This window comes from Macrotis lagotis, chromosome 6 (assembly GCF_037893015.1).
Source record: "Macrotis lagotis isolate mMagLag1 chromosome 6, bilby.v1.9.chrom.fasta, whole genome shotgun sequence".
In the NCBI taxonomy this organism is placed as follows: Eukaryota; Metazoa; Chordata; class Mammalia; order Peramelemorphia; family Peramelidae; genus Macrotis; species Macrotis lagotis.
In genome coordinates, this window is record NC_133663.1 from 92,701,054 (window position 1) to 92,717,729 (window position 16,676).

A 16,676-nucleotide genomic window follows, 5' to 3' on the forward strand; every position below is an offset into this window, starting at 1 on the left:
TTATTGACAATAATAATATTAATTCACATTTTATGCCACTCTAAGATTTATTCAATGTCCTCCCCACAATGGCCTGTGAAGTTATATAACCTCACAAATAATCACATATTTGTGGAATGCCAATTATGTTTAAGAATCTCTGCTAGATACATTGCCCAACTGAAGAAGGTACAAAGCAGATTTTTTAACCTAGTGGGCAGAAAAGGAGCAGTTATCTGGCACTAATTTTGGGCAATCCTTTGTTGGTCTCTGAGCCTCTGCTCCTTCACTTATAATGATGATGACATCTTTATATAACACAAGGTATTTTATTATCAAAGAATTTTTTTACAACAAATATGTGAGATGAGTTGTTCAGATGCTATCATTCCCATTTGAAAATGAGGAGCCCTGAGAACTAAAGAGGTTAAGTTACTCGTTATACTTATAGCTAGTAAGGTTTAGATGTGGGATCTGAACCTACTTGAGGTGCAGAGAGGTTTGAGTCACACATCATACTTCACTTGTAAATATTAGATGTAGGATTTGAATCTATTTGAGGACCAGAGAGGTTATACCAGACCTCATACTTATGGATAGTAAGCATTAGAACTAAGATTTAATCCATTTGAGGAAAGAAGGGGTAAGTCACACTTATTTCTAAGTAGTATTGCATGGTGCCAAACTCTACTAGGAAAAAAAATCTGCCTGCATACTGACTTAGAAAGACACAAGTTAACATTATTTATGTGGTAGTGTGTGTTTTTTTTTATTTTGTTAAGCATTTCCCAATTACTTTAATCTGGTTTGGAATTACTGAGGAGTTTTGCCTTAGATAAAGTGCTAAACTGGAGTTAGGAAGACTTGAATTCAAATGCCATCACTTGTGACCCTGGGCAAGGCACTTTACCTTTTTGAATCTAAGGAAATTTCCTATATCTCCCCTACTAAATTATGGACTAGATTTCATTAGCACTTGTGGAGGGAGTCCCCACACAGGGAGTTCCCCAAGCAACTGAAAATCCTAGATTCTCCATGTTTTTAAGTTTAAGAGTAACAACCACAGCTCCATTCCCTTCCTTCCCTGAAATCTATTGGCACTCAAAGCCTGCGATGTTCATCCTTTGTTCTTGAAGAAGACCAAGACATCAGGCAGGTGATGCCATGACATGCTCGTGAATTGGAATTGAGTGAGCTGATGCTGTGCAACCTGTATTACACAATTCAACCCTCACCCATAACTATTTTGCACTGTTTCATACCAATGAATTAATTTAGACTCCTCCCTCATCTAGATGACCTTGAGGGTGGGGACTGTTTCTTCTCTTCTTTTCTCCTTAGCTTCCAGCACAGAACTGAACATATCTTAGGAGAATAATAAAGACTCACTAGATTAAAATTTTAAAATAGCTTTCAAAGACTTTCCATGGACAAATATCCCTTTGGAAGGGGAGGTAACCTTCTGAACCGATGAGATCACAACTCCATTTGAAGATTATCAAGAAAAGAAGGGGCTGGATACTCCAAGCAAGAGAAAATATAATCAAAGGAGTAGTGTTTTTCCTGGGAAATTTTTTTCTAGTACTTTTTATTGCTCTTCCTTGGGGTGTGAACATTTCGTTTCCCCCTTCAAACAGCTGCGAACTTGTTATCACAGTGTAAAGATAACTTCCTTGTTATCTCCATCAAATAGTAGCTCCCATGTGCCACCTGGTACAGAGCTTCTTAGTATATTGATTGTTGTATACAATAGAGTAATCAAACTCTGTCTATTCCTAGAATCATAAATCTAGGCTTGGAAGGTCCCTCAGTGACCATCTAGGCCAGCCCACTCATTCTATAATTGAGGAAAGTAAAGTTAAGTTAAGGAGCAGATGTGGACATTTAATCCTGTGTTTCTAGCTCCAGAGCTATTGATCTTCCACTCGACCACATTGTCCTGGAGAATAATAAAAATACTTTAAAAAATAATAAAAAAAATTGAAAAATTGTGGTGCTTTAAGGTTTACAATGTTCCTTATAAATATCTCATTTTTATTTTATTTAGGTGCTATTATTAATCTCCATTCTTCAGATGAGGAAACTGAGGCAGACAGGTTAAGTGAAGCCAGATTCAAACTCAAGGCATCCTAACTCTAGGCCCAGCATACAATTAGTTACCAGAATCTTACCACATTTCCCTTATTTTCTAGGAATGGCAGGACAGGAGATCGGTCTTAAAATTGTTTGTTCTGAACAAATTGAGTGTAGCACACGGATGGAACACTCAAGTCTGTTATCTTTCTTCCATATAAGTGAATAATTCTTAACATGCAATTCTCCAGTTCTATTTCTTCTACCCAGAACTGCTCCAGGCTAATGTTCTCATCATCTCTACATCCTTTCAGCAATGAGCAATAAGCTATTTGAAAGGGTGGACTTCCCTGAATAAACAATTTTGAGAGAGAAAGATTTTAATGGGAGTTAATAACCACGTGGACTTTCATTTCTGGTTTAAGATAAACATGAAAATCCATCAAAAATAATTCCTGTAAGTAACAAATATGCTTTTAACAGTAACAAAAAAAAGATACAAGACATGCAAATCTCTCTGAAGGGAAGATGGGAGTGGTTCTCCTTTCCTGCTTTCCCTGATAGAGAAATTATAAAAGAGCCCAAAAGACAGACATCTGGTCCTTCCTTTGTATGTTACTGGGGAGAGAGTACTTTAGGATGGTCCCCCAGAGGCCAAAGAAAGAGGTTACTCTCTGTTTCTTTGAACTCCAAATAGAGAAGGGCCAAGAGAAGAAAAACAAAAGAGAGAGAGAGAAAGTACTAAAGAGAAGAGAGGTTTTTCCATAAACTATGGGCACAGCATACTTCTTTAGGGAGTTCATTCAGGAATTTTATCTCAAACTTTTTTGAAATACACTTTACTAAAATATTCCATTGTAAATGATCCTATTTTAATTTATCAAACTAAAACATTTTTTATTCAACAAACCAAACTAAAAAAACTTTTAAAGAGATATTTTAAAAAAATCAAGGATTAAAAAAAAATACTTGTATGTACTTAAGGCCTGCCAGTTACCCTCAACCTGATTTGCCTTTCTGCTGAAATGGTTTACCTGGCTGTAACTGCTGGGCCTACTAAACTACTTGGAGTCACAGGTGATTGTTGTATACCCAGGGTGAATAAGCAGCCCTGACAGGGGCTCAAGAAGCCCTCAAAACAAAAGCACTAGTCCACTTTAAATACCCATGTATGCCTTAATTAATCCTTAATTAATTGGATTTAAGAGATGGAAGGAAAGTTAAATGACATAGTGGATAGTGTGCCAACAGGTCTGGAGATAGGAAGACCCTGGGCAAGTCATTTAATCTTGTTTGCCTCGGTTTCCCCACTTGCAAAATGAGCTGGGAGAAGAAAATAAATGGTAAACCACTCCAGGATCTTTGTCAAGAAAACCCCATATGGTCACAAAGAGTCAAACATGACTGAAATAACTGAACAACAGCAAGGAGATGGAAGATGCCTTAGAGACTGTTTAATCCAAAACTGAGATCAAGAGAAGCAAGTTGTCCTAGGGTACACATAAAACAAGAGGCAGGTGTTGAGACTCAAACCCAGGGTCTCTCCCTCCAAATCCAGGACAATTTGTATTATAGCACATTGTCACAGCAATGAGTATAGAAAATGAAATGACAATGAAGGAGGCTTATACTTGGGGGTTGGGGAAGGGACAAACCAAGAACACTAAAAGAGACTTTAATTGTATTGACATTTGCTGAATCTTCATCATTCTCCTGAATTCAAAACATTTGACAAATTCTTGGCCTGCCATCGTCAATGTTCTCTGCCTCTTTTGAGATCTGTAGAAATCCAGAGAATATGGGGGAGAGAGAGAGAGAAAGAGAGAGAGAGAGAGAGAGAGTAATTCAGACTGAGTCACTGTCATGGGAGGACCAAACAAAGCCCTAAAGCACGGGTTTGTGAGGTTGTTGACCCGGGTGTGTCGGATACCAGAAGGTGGGGGATGGGGAAGGCAATAGGGAGTTTTAAGTCTATATGTTCTTAAAAGCTGTTTCACTGGACTCTTAACTTGTGCAGTATTTCTAAGTTGTTATCTTGTTGATTCAACTTTAAAATAATTTAATATTGAGTGAATAGTTCTTTCTTTTGAGGCTGGAGAATTATGTCACATGCCATCTAGCCCACCATGTGATATTTGACAGCGTTTCTCATGACAAACATTTGGACCAGATAGAGAAATGTAGGTTGGGTCATTCAACCACAACATATGATTTTAAATTTGAAAGGGACATCAATGGCCATCTAATCCAACCCACTACAACCTCCCCAAAGAGTGGTCATCCAACCCCTCTTCACTTCTGCTTTAATGAAGGGAAATCTCCTCCCTCCTGAAATACTCCCTTCCACTTCTGGGGAATTCCAATTGTTGGGAAACTGATTTCTTTGCAATATCCACTCATTACGCCCAATTGTGTCTTCTGGGGTTAAATCTAATCCTACCTCTAATACTTGAAGATAATCCCCCCCAGTCTTCTTTTCACCCCAGTTAATTCAACTTGTCTTTATTTAGTCTTCATGCCATTGTCCTTATCTCCTTGATCTAGTCTCCAGACACACTAAATTGCTGCCTTTCTTCCCTAGGGTCTTGATTGGTGAGATTTCTCCCTCTCTAGAAGGAACCCAGATCTGCCACTTTGCTCCTTGGTCACTTCCATGCTATGCTGTGCCACCTGCTTTCATTCCCTTCCCATTAACATTTCCCTTTCTCAACTATAGTCCTGAGGAAAGTGATCAAATGATCATGGTACCATTTTTTTAAAGAACCTGTGAATGAATTTTCCTATAGTTTAATTCACCATCCCCGTGGTTCTGTAATTTCTCAGACCAAAATAACCCTCCTTGACCACCATTCCCATAAGAATGTATGTATCCCTACACACTTATGTAAACACTCATACACAAATATACACATTTATATGTATATAGACATATATATATATAGAGAGAGATATACCTATATTTGTACATATTTATATATACTTCCTTGAAAGGAGGGGCAGTCTTCCATTTTGCATTTCTATAAATGCTTACTCACTCATTCCTATGGCATAGGCTATTATCAAATCCTTTCACAATATCAGCTTCTTTCCTCTGAATACCACCATCTTAAAGTCCTTTCTAAACTGTGCTTTCAATAGCTAAACAGAATATCAAAGATGTCCTATGACCAGGGCATGAGGTACCAGGACCATCACCTTTTTATAACTGGAAGCCATGCCTTTCTTAACACATACTAAAACCTATTTATCTTTTCCAGATCTATATTATCCAACTCCACCTAATTCTAGTAGGCTGCATCTGGAACCAGGCAAACATCTATGCCCAAAGATTGTTGATTAATGTATTGATGCTAGCTTCAAGGGAGATTTTGAGTGGTATGACATGACTCAAACCTCAGTCATGTTTTTCTTGATATTTTTCTGAGTCACGTAAAAGAAAAAACAAATGGCATGTTTATCAAATTTACAGAGGGACAAAAAAATCATCATTGGAAGGAATCATTAATAAATTATATGGTAGAATCAGCATCCCAAGTAACTCAACAGTCATGAAACAGGGGCTGACTCTAGCAAGGTGAAATTTAATAGTAGTAAATATCAAATCTTGAATTTATATTTCAAAACTTCCTGCAGAAATATAGGAAGAGTTAATCATGCCATAGATTAGGGGTGAGATCAGGCACTGCCAAGGTAACCAGAGACGATTCTCAAAATTCAATAAATCTAAGAGCTATTTAGGGGTGAATTAATTTAATGTTTGATCAAATGTAGCAGGCTAATCTTTAAGTTTTGGTCCTTGGAAGAAAAAGGTTCACTACTTGTGCCATAGATGGAATGTTCTCATTTATTATACTTATCTCCTGATCACCCTAATTTTCTTTGTCTTAACTAAAAATCTTAACCTCTGTAAAATAAATAAAAAAACAAACAAAAAATCTTTTACCAATCACCCTTAATTCTATTGCCTCCCTTTTGAAATTATCTCCAATATTACCCAGTTAAAGAACATGATTCTTGTATGTTGTTCTCTCATTAAACTGCAAGCTCCTTGAGAACACAATTACCCTTTTTGTTCTTATGGAATCTTCAATGGGCATTTTAAAAAAGTACTGTTTTGGACTACATCAGAAAAAAAAATGCCATCTAAAGAAAAAGGCAGTAAAAATAGTGTCCTCATACTCAGGATTGGTCAAATCACATCTGGAACATCATGGTCTCTTCTAGGTACCACATTTTGAGAGTGTATAACCCAACTTTAATGCCTGTGTTGATATTCAGTCATTGCAGTCGATCTGACACTTCAGACTCCATTGGGAATTTTCTTGGCAAGGATACTGGAGTTATTTTTCATTTCCTTCACCAACTCATTTTACAGATGAGGAAACTGAGGCAAAAAAGAACTAAGTGACTTGCCCAGGATCATATAACTAGCAAGTGTCCGAACTCATCTTCTTCAGCCCTGGTGCTGTATCTATTGTGGCACCCTGCTCTTCCTATCTAAAAGAGGGAAATCAGGATGTGAAACAACTTCGAAATAGATTAGATTAGAAAGAGTTGTGGTCTGGAGAAATGAAAAGCAGAGGAAGACACTTTTAAATATCAAATGGGAAAGAGGGATTGGCTATTAAAAAAAGATGATGAGAGTAGATGTTTTAAAGAGGTATCGTGTAATTGGATATAATGAAGAGTCCCCTAACTTGTCCTCATAAAGTAACCTGAAAATGAAATTAATTTTCCCTTCATGGAAGATTTTCAAGAAGTTGGATGACCCCTTCTCAAGTACTTTGAAGAACAAGTCAATGCATCAGGTAGTAGGAGGAATCCTGGGGACCTTTCTAATTCTTGGATTTTATGCTTCATTATTTTTTTACTTTTTCTTTGTATCCCAGAATGTAGCCTACTGTCTTGTATACAATATGCATTTAATAAATGAATACCAGTTGAATCTTTGCTATGCATGTTTAAAATGATGCTGGGGGAGAAATATTAGATTCTGAGAAACAAATTAAACTATTTTTAAATAACCCAGAAGATTGTTGTGGGAAAAGAAATGGAGTTTCTATCCTTGAACTATCTCCAATTTCATCCCTTCACAGATTTATGGGGCTTAAGAAAGTTGAGTTGTGATAATGATCATTCTATTTACAACAGATTCAAGGAGAGTGATGGTCTTTTCAAATTAGATGAAATTCAATAATACTCTAACTCTCCCCTAGTAAATAACCAAATGAAATTTCTCCCACACTACACCAAGTGTGACTGTAAATTAAGGAGAACACACCATACTTTTTAAGTGAATCATCTATAAATTTAGTGGAAAGGTGAATTTTTATGCCAGCAAACTCTGGTTGGAGACCTTGAGGACAGGAGAAGGATATATTTCCATAGTAAAAAGTGGTTATTGGCAGAATCTGATGCTATATGTTTCTTTGATTTCAAAGGGACACTGACAAAATAAAAATATGATACCCCTCCAAACCTTTAATCATCAGAAGGAATAATATTAAAGAGGAATGAATTTAAATAAAGGAAAAACTTAATTTGAGACATTGGTGGATTTGTGATATGATCAATTTAATAATTTCCACATGCAATGTGGTTATTCTTGTAACCCATCCTTGCCTTCTTATCTTGGTATATTTCTGTCCACATGTTTTCAAAAGTTCTATAGATAAGATTCATCTATGCAATATGACATGGGTAGACACATATCCTGCAGAAATGATACAGTTTAACTGCCCTTTGAGATGCCAAGTTCACAGATGACCAGTCTACATCAGATACATCAGAATTTCTGGTTGCAATAGTGGCTTTTTTTACCCTAACGTGTTTGTTCCCCCAATGACTGGATTTACCTGATACCTCAATCCAATTTACATCTACTCAGCCCTGTTGAAGTCAGTCCATTAACATTTATTAAGCACTTACTGCATGAGAGATACTATGCTAACCACTGGAGATACAAAGAAAGACAAAAGACACTTCCTGCCCTCAATAAGCAAATATGTACAAACAAGATGTATACATGAGAAATAAGAAATAAAAACAGATAGAAAGTACAAGCATTAAAGAGAATTAGGCTTTATTTTTGACTAATTTAATATTTTATTTTTTCCACTTTTATACAAAAAATAATTTTAACCTTTTTTATCAGATTTTGAGTTCCAAGTTTTCTTCCTCCCTGCCTGACCCCCTCATTAAAAAGGCAAGCAAATTGACATAAGCTATACTTGTGTTGTCATGTAAAACATTTCCATGTAAGTCATGCTGTGAAAGAAAATACAGAAGAAAAATAGAAAGTAAAGAAAAAATATCTTTGCTCCATATTCAGGCTCCACCAGTTCTTTCTCTGGAGATGAACAGCATCTTTCATCATAAGTCCTTCAAAATTGTCTTGAATCATTGTATTACTGAAAATAGTTAAGTTATTAACAGCAGGCCATCATACAATTTTGCTGATACTACATAAAATATTCTCTTGGTTCTTCTCATTTCACTTTGCAGCAGTTCATATTAGTGGTCCTTGTCCTTCCTTATTGAAGAAGACCAAAATGACATCACTATATTTGAGACAAATTACAGTGTGTCTGATTGTGGCTGATCAGACCAATATGAGTTCAGAAAACTCTACTACAAGTCGGTCACAAATAGTCCATGTGAACACCTGGGGTCGAAACTCTAAACTACCAGTGCATGTGAGTTAGAAGTTAAGACTTTAGCTGAGTTTGGAAGTAATTCAAATCTCACATCATGAGTGATTCAGATCTCACATCATAGATTGAACTATCCCTTCATTTACCCTTTTACATCTTTCCTCTATGCTCAAGAAGCTATGCTCCCATCATAGAATTTAAAGATGAAAGGAACCTCAAAGGTCATCTAGTCCAACTGGTGGACTAAAAGGGCTTATACTAAGGAGCTAAAATCCTGGAGAGTAGGCACTCTACTCCTTCCTATAGTGACTGTTTTCTCAATTTGTCCCCCAACCCTCCAAAGGGTAACTGTCCTCAGTCCATGCTCGACAGTGTGCCTTCACCTGTTACCATAGTAACTTTCTGAGGAGCTCCCATTATTTCCCATTCCTATGGGGATGAGAGCTAGTCTGTTCCTTTTCCTGGGATAACAACATGTGGATCATGTGGATATATATATATATATATATATATATATATATATATATATATATATATATATATATATATATATATATATATATATATATATATTGCCACTACCATGTCCACTATTTTTAAAATACTACTAGTTATCCCTCAGAATCAAAATCCTTTATTTTATAGAAGAGAAAAGATGTGGAACATACGGTTAGTGAGTGAAAAAGCCAAGATATGAAACCATATTTTCTGTCTTCTTCTTTATCCTGGAGAAATCTTTATTTGCTCCAGTTAACTCTGGCTCCACTTGACTAAACTTTCTGACTCTACCACTTGACTGAAACTCTCTTGGTTACCAATGATCTCTTAGTTGCTAAATCTAATTTCATCTTCCTTGAACTTTCTACAGCCTTCCAATCAATTTAATTCAACAAATTTTCATTGTTTCCCTTTCCCTTCCATTGCATCCTCAAGGATCCCTGTTCTGTTATTAAGAAACTACACCTTCTGTTACGATAGGAACAAATCCCATTATTTATAGTTTAAAGTATGTCATATTTTGCCCATTGTTATAAATGAAGCTAGGCATAAAAGAAGGGAATTTGGGGGGGCAATTGGACTACTGTATAAGAGCTTTTTACCATAGGTAATTAGAAAGCTACAGATGCTTCAGAAATTATTATTTTGAGTTTATAAGTAGTAACCACTGGCCTTGGAGACACTTATTATGTCCTAGAGGAGTGGACAGAATCTTCCTATTATGCCAGTCTGTTGTTGACCACAGTTCTTGCAACAAGGATGGTTTTCTAGACTTTAGCTGCTATAGCATAAGCTGTTATGACAAAACAGGCACTAGATGTGCTTGCCTGTTTATATGAAATTGAAGAATTATATTCTATAGCGTTAAAAAAGAGAAAATATGACATTCTCTAGCCATAAGAGTTGTCTATTTTGAAGCTTTCTGAACTCCAATTGGTGGTTTTCTTCTTTAAAGCTCCATATATGTACAGATCAGCATTTGGGGAGTAAGAATTGCTGAGAGAAGTTTCAAGGTGTTACCATTTTTTAAATGATAGCTCTGGTTAAATACTTGGAGATATACAATGAAGAAAACAAGTTGAATTGGCTTGAGAGGAAGGAGACCCAAGAGGATAACCCTAGATCAGGAAATCCAGGGAATGAGGGTCAACTCGAATCTTTGGTTGCCAGATGGCATAGGGGTGCAAGAGTCAGATGGCATGAAGGTAGAGGTCATGGTGAAGAGCTATAGAATAGGAGGTATCCTGTTCTGAGCACAGATATGAACACAACATGCAAAATGGAGGAGAAAGGTGTGGCACACATGTAAGCGAAGACAGTCTTTTATGCTATGATTTGTAGGTCTATGACTCATGCTTGGATGATGAGTTGCATTGTTGCTAAGTAACAGAAACTGAGATGGACTTTTTTTCAGGAAGATTAAGAGGTTCTTTTTTCACTGATGGACCCCATCTTTTCATTAAAATGGTGAGAGGGAGGGAGAGAGAAAATTTTCCAAAAATAAATACTGATATAAATGCTTGTTGATTGTGAAAAAAAAGTAAAAAAAAAAGAAATGGGGAGAAAAAAAGAAAAAGAAAGTTGTAATGGGGGTGCCAGTTGATCCTAGAGCAACATTTGGTACAATATTATAATTGTGCCCTCATAAAAATTTACTTTGAATATGCTTGCATTTCACTTTCAGTGTAAATGTAATACCCCCACCCACCCACCCACCCAGCAGAATAGAGGATCCTTGAGGACAAAGACAGTTTCATTTATTGTCTCTATGGCTCCACGACTTAGCACAGTGTCTAGTTTCTAGTAGAATGCCTGATCAATGTTTCTAGCATTTAATTGAATTACTGTGATTGCACATTCCATTTTCTTGTTATCATTTTCTCTAATTTGGTATTTACTTTGACCTTTGCTCTAACCAGTTGATCATTCTATTACAGAGCTAGCTGATTTTAATGACTGCTGTATCTGTAGACAATTATTTCTTGCCTGTTCATTTTTTATCTCATTTTTTTCTTGCTATTATCCAAGGCTTCCTATGTTCACTGCTTTCTGACTCCCTTCCTAAGGAAGGCATTCACAGTGACTATGTGTGAGACTCCTGAGTTATCTTCCAGACAACTGCTCTCTTTTATCTGACCCCAAGGTGAATCCCATCAGAGGGAGAAGGAAGTGCTACCTTAAACCAGACTGCTCCAGACAATCCTGATAATGAAAGTTAGCACATAATCTAAGCCATCTCTTCAACTATCCATAATTGTAGAGTGCTTTATCCTTCACATAACCTGTACCAACTCCCCTAATTTGGTAACCATTGCTGCAGACTCTATTTCTTTCTTCCAGAAAGGACTCTGGTCCAGAGAACCAGATAGTTTGACCTTGGGGATGAAGCTAGACCAGCAGACAGGAAGACCTGAAGTCACCTCCTAACTCAGACTTTTTTTTTTAGGTGTTTTTTTCTTTGCAAGGCAAATGGGGTTAAGTGGCTTGCCCAAGGCCACACAGCTAGGTAATTATTATTAAGTGTATGAGACCGGATTTGAACCCAGGTACTCCTGACTCCAAGGCTGGTGCTTTATCCACTGCGCCACCTAGCCACCCCAACTCAGACTTTTACTAGCTCTATGATGCTGAGCAACCCATCTCTCTTTTCTCGGTCTGGCTACCTTAATTTATAAAAGGTAGCTAATAGAACCAGCCTTGCAGGTCAGATAAGAGTATAGTCTCCTTGAAGGTGAGTCAGGAGATCACACATGTTCACTAGGAATGCTTTCCTCAGGAATAGAATCAGAAAGCACTGAACATGAAGCTACCCATAGTACGTGCTATGATATATATTCATACAAACATACATATACATATATATACACATATACATATATATATACATATACATATATATATATACATATATATATACATATATATGCAATATACATTTTGATGTCAAACTTCCAAACACCTTAAAGGACTAGATCACACCCTCTTTTCCTCTAAAGTGTTCTTCATTCTGCCCCTGAGGATTTTCCTTAATTACTTAGCAAGCCTCAACCTGTGAAGTCACCTAACCCTATCTTACTTTTAGTTTCCTTAGCTGTAAAATGGGAAAGATCATCATACCTACTTCACAAGGTTGTGAGGAAAATACATATGAAGGAATTATAAACTTTAAAGGAATATAAACACATTATACATACACACATACATGCACATTATATCCCCACAGACATGTTTATATGCACATGCATGCAGGTTTATTCTGGACCTAGATGGCTCAGGAGGAGAAAGTGAGGCTGGTGACTTTGCACAATCCCTCCCTCACTTAAAGTCTAATCCACTAACATGTCATGGCATCACAGATGTCATAGTCCTTGTCAAGAAGGAAGGACAAACAACAAACTGACCTGATCACTGAGAAATGCTGAGGGTCTTGCCCTCCCAGTTTGATTTTTTTTTTGACTAAGTAAAAGTTGTCATTCTTGGCCTCTTTGCCTGATCTCTCTCTTACCTAGTCTTAATCATTGAATGGGTGTTGCCTCAGTCAAACTATGACCTGAGAAAGACCATAGCTTAAAAAGGCCAGGGTCTCTCACTACATCCAGGTCATCTCCCATTGTCCTGATCAATATCTGGCCACTGGAAAGTGAGATTGGTGACTTTATACAGAACCTTCTTACCCAAATCCAAATCACTTGCATGTCTTGTCATCATGTCCCTGATGTCATGGTCTTCTTCAAGAAGAAAAGACAATTCATCCAAAAACCACACAATCCACACACACACATACACATATATGCAGTCTCTCTCTCTCTCTCTCTCTATATATATATATATATATATATATATATATATATATATATATATATATACATATCTATCCATAAATATATACACATAAAGATCCAAATACACTTCTACATGTACAGATATGTATAAATTATTTACTTTCCGATGATGTCTCAGGTTCTACCTCTTTCTCTGTAGAGCTCTTCTCTCAGACCCTGAGGATTTCCTTTAATTATCTTCTAGCTTCAGCCCCATTCCCCTAGGCTTGGGACTTGGTATTCAAAAGTATTTTTCTTTAAGAGATCTAGTCTAGAGAGAGAGAGAGAGAGAGAGAGGAGAGAGAGATCTAGTCTACTCCTTATCCTACTCAAGCTCTCCACAATGGCTGCAACTTGTTATCTTGGAAGGCCTCAATAGCAAATGAAGCAGTTTCTCAGAACTAGCTCTGCCCCAGGGCATGTTTACAGTTATGTAAATGGAACAAATAGTTTCAGAAACAGGTGGAGTCAGTTGCCCTTCTTGGCAATGCAAAAAATTTCCCTTAATTTTTTCCAACAGATCAGCAAATCTGTCTCCTGGGGTTCTGGATGAATACAAATTGTTCTTGTACCTCTGGGGACAACCATGGCTCCCAACTTGGGAGGTCATGTGGTAAAATCAAAAGAATGCAAGATTTGAATTCAAAAAGCCTCTTTTATAAAAACAAGCATTTATTAAGTGCCACGTATTTGCCAGTCACTGGCATTGTACTTTATAAATACTTTATAAATAACATACAACTATCCTGGGAGATAGGTACTATTGTTATTTCCATTTTGCAGATGAAGGAACTGAGACAGACTTTCAACCCAGAGTCTCATAGCCATCATTGTCACTTACTTCTTGCATGAACTTGGATAAATCAAATGCTTTCCCTTCATTGATTATCTCCTAATTATTCTACATATATTTGAGTTGTATTTAGTTACTTGCAATTAGTTCATATATTAGTTTGTGAGCTCTTTGAGAGCCAGGACTGAGGTTGGTTTTTTTCCTCCTTTCTTTGCATCTCTAGTACTTAGTATAATGACAGAGATAGGTTAGAAACCTGGCTTGCAGTCAAGAAGACCTGAACTCAATCCTAGCCTTAAATACTTACTAGCTGTGTGACCTGGGCAAGTCACTTAACCTCTGTTAATCTTTGGAAAAAGAAATGGCAAACCATTCCAGTATCTTTTCTAAGAAAATCTCTTGGACAATATTGGCATGGATCGTGAAGAGTTAGATATGATCCAACAACAACTTAGCATGATGCCTGGTAAACAGTAGGCATTTAATGCTTGCTTCCATTTTAGTTGTCTATATTGATTTCAACTATGTGTCCACATTTGTAATATGATAAAGTTGAACAAGGTGAACATATAAATGTATATTTATTTATATCCTGTTTGCTGGGACAGGCTGTTAACAGGACTATTCCTGATTTTACAAATCATAAGAAATAGGCAGAGAAATTCCTCCCCATGGTTGAGAATAATGCTTGAACCCCACCTTCCCTCAATCAGTCGACAATATGAACCTCTAAAATCCGGTTTCTACTGAACAAGAAGATGGTTCTATATTCTCCATCCAGATCCAACATTAGGGTATGACATAGAGAATTCCTGTTTTGATAAATCAGTTTGTTGACATTTTTATTTTACCTGCCTATGTTGAATTAAGCACTATGTAGACAGTCAAGAAACTTCCCAAGTTCATACAAAAATGTTGCTCTATTGAATCCTACCTGTAATTTTGAATGATATCATACATTCCTCAATTCATCTCCTGGTTAGGTCTCCATTAGCTTAACATGTGACAGAAGGAAGTCTCTACTACCCTAGTAGGTCTAGTCCCCAATCCTTCTTGCAAAGGTTCTGAGTACCTATCATCTTGACATGGGGTCACCCATGGATCAATCTACTTGCAATTGTCGGTAAGGGTTCATGAAGTCACCTATTCCTCACTCTTTTCTAGACCAATCAATCTTATTGCTTTTCCTTCCATCTACCTGACTCTTACTTTCTTTTTTTAAATTAATTTTTATTAAAGATATTATTTGAGTTTTACAATTTTCCCCCCTATCTTGCTTCCCCCCCCCCCAGAAAGCACTCTGTCAGTCTTTACTTTGTTTCCATGTTGTACCTTGATCCAAATTGGGTGTGATGAGAGAGAAATCATATCCTTAAAGAAGAGAAGAGAAGGTGAAAAGAGCAGAAAGTCTCTGCTCCCCGGAATCAGAGAGGCGGCCAGCCAGAGAGAAAGAACTTCAGCCTCCAGGAGGCAGCCCCAGGGCACTGGGAGCCATGGCTCACAGCAGCGGGGGAGTCTCCTGAGCTGAACCCCGGGGAGCACCGGGCACAAAGTAAGGGAACAGTGGGGGGACCTCTGCCAGAGCAAGCACGTGGAGCCCAGCCTCAAGGCACACAGCCAGCAATGTGGTCTTTCAGCAGCCCAGATACAGGAACAGAAGCAGGTGGAGCCAGTAAAAGCAGGAGCCCCCAGGGCATGAGCCCATTGAGCTGAGGGAGGGGAGTGAAGAGAGAGAGACTGCAGAGCTCTGTCCTCTGCCCCTGGAACAGGACTTTGGGGCTCTGACCACATTCAGATCCTGATTGAAGTCTAGGCCCCCCATAGAACAACAGGGCCCCCCCCACCTCAGCCCCATGGCAGAGGGGGGCACTTATAGTCATTCACAAACCAGGAGGGAGGACAGAGCCTCACACACTGAGACCCTTGTGGGAGTTTCCCAAAAGCTCAGGAAGCACCCCCAAACCAGGCCCAAGCTGGGAAAATAAGCAAGCAGAGAAATAAGAGGAAGACCATTGAGAAATATTTTGCAAATGAGCCCAAGAAGTATCAAAATACTCAGTCTGAAGATGAGGAAGCACAAGCTCCTGCATCTAAAGACTCCAAGAAAAACAGAAATTGGGTTCAGGCTATGACAGAGCTCAAAAAAAGACTTTGAAAATCAAATGAGGGAGTTGGAAGAAAAACTGGGAAAAGAAAGGAGAGAGATGCAGGAAAAACATGAAAATGAAGTCAGCAGCTTAGTCAAGGAAATCCAAAAAAATGCTGAAGAAAATAGCATGCTAAAAACCAGCTTAGGTTAAATGGATAAAATGATTCAAAAAGTTATTGAGAAGAATGCTTTAAAAAGCAAAATTGGCCAGATGGAAAAAGAGATAAGAAAGCTCTCTGAGGAGAACAAATCCTTCAGACAAAGAATAGAATTCAGGGAGATTGATGAATTTACCAGAAATCAGGAATCAATACTTCAAAAACCAAAAAAATGAAAAATTAGAAGAAAATGTGAAATATCTTATTGAAAAAACAACTGATATGGAAAACAGACTTAGGAAAGATAATTTAAAAATTATTGGAATACCTGAAAATCATGATCAGGAAAAGATCCTTGACATCATTTTCAAAGAATTACTACAGGAAAATTGTCCTGCTATCCTAGAAGCAGATAGCAAAATAGAAATGGAGAGAATCCACCGATCCCCCCCGAGAAAGAGATCCCAAAAAACCAACCCCTAGGAATATTATAGCCAAGTTCCAGAACTCCCAAGTCAAAGAGAAAATATTACAAGCAGCCAGAAGGACACAGTTCAAATATAGTGGAGCTGCAGTCAGGATCACACAGGACTTAGCAGCAACTACATTGGA

General features: G+C 37.6%; 1 long non-coding RNA gene across 1 annotated transcript in view; it reads right to left on the bottom strand.

Annotated features, from left to right (window-relative positions):
- Positions 1–3,530: 3,530 nt before the first annotated feature.
- Positions 3,531–16,676, bottom strand: part of LOC141491748 (uncharacterized) — a 53,238-nt gene continuing 40,092 nt past the window's right edge. The window contains exon 3 of the long non-coding RNA XR_012469743.1: positions 3,531–3,831. This is a non-coding gene — a long non-coding RNA (uncharacterized LOC141491748). The remainder of the gene's footprint in view (positions 3,832–16,676) is intronic.